The following is a 7,019-nucleotide window of genomic DNA, read 5'->3' on the forward strand; positions in this document are numbered from 1 at the left end:
GGCCATGTCCACACTAATACGTTTTCGTTTGAAAACGTATATTTTTCTCTCCGTTTTGGCCTTTCGTCCACACTGAGAGTCCACTTAGCGTGGACTGTGAAGACGGAGGCTTTTGAATACTGTGACGCATTTTTAGTCATGTGATGCAGTCGAAAGCAAATAAACGCCTAGCGGAAATGACGCAGGTCGAAGCTTTACTCATGTGCAGTAGGGAGATGTAAGCATTTTCATACAGTTCAGTGTGGATGAGCAACTTTTGGAAAACATAATGTGGACTCGGAGCGTTTTTAGACGTAAACTCCGTTTTCAAATATATCCGGATTAGTGTGGACATGGCCTTAAGCACTTACTAAAGAATGAATAGTGTGTTATTACAGATACTGTCTCTTTCTAGAAAAAATGACAACAAACAAGTTAATTATAAAAATAATAAAGTCCATCTTTATTCATGATAAGATTACACTAGACCAAATATATGATTATGAAAACTATTTCAAACATTTTTACTCGTTTCAAATTTTCTTGTATTATTGGCAGAAAAAAATTATAATTGTAAGCATTTATGTTGAAATGTTACTTTCATTTACTTAAAACAATTGACTCGAGACATTTCACCTAAACATTTCTATCACTATTGTCTATAAGTTTACTCTAGACTGAATATAAATCTAATTATTAAACCTATTTTTTAAAAAATTTTTAATAAAATTATAAAATTGTCCTGTTTTATTTAAAGAAAATAAAGTAATGAATTTTACGCATTTAATCTACAACGTGTTCCAAAAGTCTTTCAAATTTCTTTAAGCAAACCAAAATTTTATTTACAAAACATCCTCTTCATGATGTAAACACACATGGAGTCATCTCTCCAACTCCCGATGAACTCATATTAACACATCTGGTGTTTTTGTCATGTAGTTGCACATGTCCATCTCTAGCTCGTGACCGCTCCATGACAGTGATTTCAATATGTTCTGCTTTTGTCAAAGAATTTCATAAATCTGAATAAATATCCATTCATTCATTCATTCATTTTCTACCGCTTATCCAAACTTCTCGGGTCACGGGGAGCCTGTGCGTCATCGGGCATCAAGGCAGGATACACCCTGGACGGAGTGCCAACCCATCGCAGGGCACACACACACTCTCATTCACTCACACACTCACACACTACAGACAATTTTCCAGAGATGCCAATCAACCTACCATGCATGTCTTTGGACCAGGGGAGGAAACCGGAGTACCCGGAGGAAACCCCCGAGTCACGGGGAGAACATGCAAACTCCACACACACAAGGCAGGGGCTGAAATCGAACCCCCAACCCTGGAGGTGTGAGACAAACGTTCTAGCCATTAAGCCACCGTGTCCCCCTCTGAATAAAAATATATATAATGTAAACGAAAAAGTGTTCCATTCATCTATGTAGAATTTTGATCTGGTAATAGAATAAGAAGCAGTACAAATTCATACAACAATAGAATGATTAATGTCATAATTGAATTATTGCAATAGTTCCTCCTAATAGAAAATATTGGAAATATTCAGGATAATTTCAGTTGCTAAGAAAATGTTTTTTTTTCTCTGCCAATTATCCACATAAGACCTGGAAGGGTTGTCTGAAAGGTTGTGTCCCAAATCAATTAATAAACAACATAGCACTAAATTGTCAATCTACACTTCCTCAGAGACAGGGTTAGGGTTAGGGCTCGAAAGGTTGGGAATCCATAAAAAACTCCAAAATTACCAAAGAATTGCACACAGATGAAAAAGAGTCATGATTCGTGTAGAAGACATGACAGATGCACAAAGCCTTGTAAGTCTCATCTCTTGACTTTATACTAACTTGTGTTTACAGCTCCATTTCCCTTCTTTATCCTGAGAGAGTGTGGGTTTGAGAGATAAAACCGGTGCCATCCGTCACACTTCGAGGGACCTGATACCAAACCTTGAGTGAAATCTTTACTTGCTTTTGTAGGGCAAGGTGGAAATTGCATAACATTTTCACGTGGCCACTTCCTCCCACTTTCCTCCCCAACATGATGAGGGGACACAGCAGGTTATTTATTTTTACAAATAGCCATCTGCTGTGGCAGATTGTCAGATGGCTGCTTGCTAAATAACCTACCTGACCTGAACCTTGGGAACCTAGCCTAGTAAAACTGCTCATGGAGGTAGTGAGCTCTTGTTTTAAAGTAAGACGTGCAAATCACGGGGGTAAGACATTGAGTAATGCGTTGATATTTCCATTACGCTTTAACTAAAAAAGAAAAAGTGTAAATATTTTATTTTGTCACATTGTTAAAGGTTCAGTGTGCTCCAGGTTTATCTCCGAGAAGCAGAACTAAAAAACCCTGTGAAAGAAATTATTTAGTTTATCGTCTCTTGGAACACAGCCCCACAGCCTGCCTGGTTTCCCCTATCGCAACTTCACAGAACAGCTCCAGAGATGTGATTTAGATGGAATACCCTTAAATAACGTCCTTGAAGTCACAACTATGGCATATTTCCACTCCATATCGTCGGACAAATGCAAATGATTACCCTCCCAACTCCCAGAGTACCCATCTGTTGTTTGAGTCCAGAGGGAGAGGCAGAAAGACAGAGAGAGCAGCAGGTAGCGGGTGAATTAGCTCTGAACCATGACCTTTGCTTGCAGCGAGGAGCCACAGGTGTGCTGGAGAGGAAACCATGCCAAACCTGCTGTGTCCTCTGTAGCAGATTGCAGACTGGACGTTTATTACTCAGGCCTGATGAGAGGGGATGCAGCTTAGAGTCAAGTCAAGTCAAGAAGTCAAGAAGCTTTTAGCGCCATTTTTAACCAGATACAGCTGGTGCAAGACACAGTGAGATTTCCTCCAGGAACGTGGAGCTACAGAACAGAAACACAACATAGCTAGTACTACATAAAGTGCAAACAGTGCAAGACAATGCAGTATAATAATAATCGATAAGGGACACACAATGGTACTGGTAAGGAAATGAATAAAGTCATTCATTATTTCTTTCTTCTAGACTGTGCAATTCATCCTGGATTCGATGCCAGTCTATTGCAATGCACCATGCATACACACGTTCACTTGAAGAACTGGAGAAACCCAAAAAACAAAAGCAAAACAAGCAGAGAACCTGGCAAAGGCCAGTCAGACAGTAACCCGAGCTTAGAGCGAATTTGAGACCGTAGAGCTGTGAGGTGGCAATGGTACCTGCTGTTAAAGAAATAAATAATAAATACGGGTGGATGAAGAAAATGGATGCTGACAACCTCCAATGTTATTATAACCTCTGCAGATAGACAACAATTTACTACAATTAGAGATAAGCACCACCATTTTGCTCATTCATTCAGCTACACACCGTGATGTGCTAGTGGGCCTGTTGGTGGAGATCGTGTAAATTACATGAAATTAATATTTCAGTAAGGTTTGGCATACGATAATAGTTCTCAATAGCTGTGGCAAGCTCGGAATGGTGAAGTACAGACATACTGTTCTGTATGCATTAATGTGCAGTAAGATGTCAAGAACAATGCAGTTTAAAGGTGGAACGTAAATCAGAAATGGACCGATCTTTAGAAATAAAGGATTTTGACAAGCGTATTTAAGTATTTAGGGTATGTATTGTGTTAATAACATTTAGTGTGTGTGTCTGTGTGTGTGTGTGTGTGTGTGTGTGTGTGTGTATGTATAATATACGTATAATAATTTACATCAGCCTCAAACAGGATTTCAGTGGCTGCCAATTGGCTGCCTTCATTTCCACATACAGTACAATCACTGTTCCTGAAGTGGTGCTTCTAGACAAATAAAACACATTGCAAGTGCCAAATAAATCAGTTTGCATTAACACCTTTGTGATTTTTTTTTTGAACGTTTAGGAATAAATAACCCAAAATGATAATAGGGTAAAACAGGCTGAAAAACTGTAATCCATTATGAACTATTAAATAAATAATTGGCAAAATTGTTTTATTGAATCAGATGTTAAAGTGAAGAACTAATAATATTTGTTTGAAATGCGTGAAGAGGACGTCTGGACCACAGAGAAGAAGGAGCCAGGACTGGATTAAAAAACTGTCAATCAAACCAGGATGTGAAGATGAAACATCCAAACAGATGGCTTGCCATGGTATCTTGAGAACGAAACCTCCTCACCCTCCCCCAGCACCAATCCAGACAAGAATAAACCATTGGATGGATGCTGTAAGCCCCTTAGATTTGCTTAGAAGTCCTTCTCCTTAACCACCCAGTAAGATGAACGTGTACAGAACATTTATTTAATGCTTGTGCTCCTAATCTGTTCAGACAGACAGATTCTATTGTATTAGATTAGGTAAACCAAGCCGTTGCTTCAGGGTGCTGCTTTTGGCATTTAGAATAGCGAAGACATTTACGACTTGACATTATAGAGTCCATGTGTATTTCTCATATATGCATGCATGGTTGAGGTTTGGGATTGATTTTCAGACACAGCAAGCTGACCCTGTTGGCCTACAGCTATGAAAAGGACAAGACTGGCTCTTATCCTGAGCAGGTGTCCTCACTGACATCTGCCTCAATTCTCATCATCAACAGCGAGCAGGAAAATCCTCACAATAGGCGGCACTCTTTTGTGGAGTCTATCTGCATACTAAAAGGTACATTTTCATTGTTTTTAAAGGGAAATTGCTTTTGATGATAAACCACCAGGCATTCTGATGATCGAGCATTTTTTTTCTTCACATTTTATCTCTATTGTGTCATTTTGGACCTTTCATGGAATTTGAATGAGCTTGTTTTATGTAACACTGCTGAAATCACAAGCTTTCGAACATCCAGTGTGCTTTTCAAACTTAAACTGGGCAATTCAAATTCTTATCTGCATTCCTCTGTTAAATTAAACATTATCAGTGTGGAGATAGGGAAATGAATTTAGTCATCAAATATTTCTTTTCATGAACCCATTTTTCTCTCTGACTAAGTAGAGAAATATCCTTTTTTCTTTTAAATCAAAAATAAAGATATTTTCCTATCTAAATATTAAGACTCACCTACAATCATTCATCATGGAGCATTTGGTTGCACCTTCCCCCTTCTTGACCTGGATAATCAGATTTAAAATAAATAAATAAATAAATAAATAAATAAATAAATAAATAAATAAATAAATATAATCACCAATGCAGACAAATGTGCAATATTTTTGAAGATGCTGGGATTCGTGTGTAGCGTATTGACAGCTTCAAATCATAGAGCAACATTAAAGCTACCGATGGCTGAAAAGTACAGAGCAATGTGTCTGCTAAAGGCCACCAATATAAAGAGGATGACATACGAGAGGCAGACAATGGAAGAGCTTCTCATAACAATTCAGTGCATGCATACATGTGATATTGAGTCTCTGAGCCTCCCTACAGCCTATAAATAAACATCTACAGCAAACAAAGACACTGTGGTATAGATTTAACCGAAACCGAGAGAACGAGAGATTGAGGTACAGTAGATGGAGTACAATCGAACAAGGTGCTTTGGTATTCAGTGCAAACAGAGAGGTCCAGAGAGAAGGGATGGCTTTTTGAGATCCGTTGCTCTAAGACGGGTCACCGAAAGCCATCAGGATCCAGATGTTCTTTTAGCTGCAAGTGATGAGTCCAGCATACACGGACATGCTCATTTGCACAGGATGATGAGAATAAATGTTCATTTTTTTGGTTTTAGTCCCAAGGATATCTTTAATAAAATATTCTCTCAAGAAATTTGATCAACCCATTAAGTCTCATCTTCGAGTAATGGAAATGTATGGACCAGACAGTGCCTTTGCAACGCTTGAGTATTATGTCTTTTTTTTACGACAACTTTTTCCAACTTTTCCAACTTTTACATTCTAAATTTGATATTTCTTTAACTATATAATATAGATTCTGTCTATAATTTGATTAGCTTGGAAATACTTTCAAAATTATATCAGACCGGATCAATGAAATTAAAAAAATAGAATGAGAGAACAACTTCTTCTTCCTCTGATCTTTTGGAACCATGAACAATGTTCTTCCTGTTGTTAAAGAAGGGTTAATAATGAGTTGCTTTTTCAGAGCATATAATTAGAAAATTTGGTTATTTATCATCCTTATCACATTATCAATTATACAAACAAATTAGTTTGAAAGAACTTATTTTTCTTCTTCCTGTGATCTTCAGGAAACGTGGATTCTGCCGGAAATGTGCCTTCTAAATACTGTTATGGGACTAAAATATAGAACTTTTATAATATTGTTATGTACACTATTAAACATGCTAAGGCTTATATATGAAGGTAAAGTTATACATCTCTAAATAGGTTTTATTCATGTTTTTTGGTCCGAATTTATTATGTTGTTGTGAAGAACACTTAACCTGGGTTTGAAAGGTCCTTAAACTTTACTTCACTTTGAGTAGGAAGAGGAAGTTTCCAAAACCCCACTCCTACAAATTTGGTATCATGTAAAAGATCTAAATGTCTAAAATGAGTTATCTCAGTAATATGTACTGTAGGAGTTGGGAGATATTCAATTTTACATATGCAAATTTGTACTGTGGGGAAGTCAGGAGTATATAATACATAAAATGTTAACAAAATTTTCACCGGAGACAAAAGACACCCTAATATTGGAATTATCCGAGTAAATGACCAAATATATTACAAGATGTATGAAATAGCTAGTCCTAGCTTCAGCTCTGGTCCACATTGAACACAGAAATGATGTTGTGCTGTGGTTGGAACTCCTGAGCTGGATCCAGTCTGTCTGGGATCGGGATTAAGAGTCTGAGGAAGTCAGTCAGAGGAAGATTTGAAGGCAGTCTCCATGGAAAGACTGTATTTGTTCATTTGTAATTAGCAAGCCTTCTATTGCCAATGGTTTATTGGTGCAATGTAAATGTTACTGTTTATGTCAACTAACCAACCATGGATTTGCAGTGATGGATTGACTCTTATGATCTTTTCTTATGTGGCTTGTCTTTTCCTAATGAACTTACTCTTAAAAATTGCGGTGTGGTTTCCTACG

The sequence above is a fragment of the Tachysurus fulvidraco genome, chromosome 9 (assembly GCF_022655615.1).
Source record: "Tachysurus fulvidraco isolate hzauxx_2018 chromosome 9, HZAU_PFXX_2.0, whole genome shotgun sequence".
Taxonomy (NCBI): domain Eukaryota; kingdom Metazoa; phylum Chordata; class Actinopteri; order Siluriformes; family Bagridae; genus Tachysurus; species Tachysurus fulvidraco.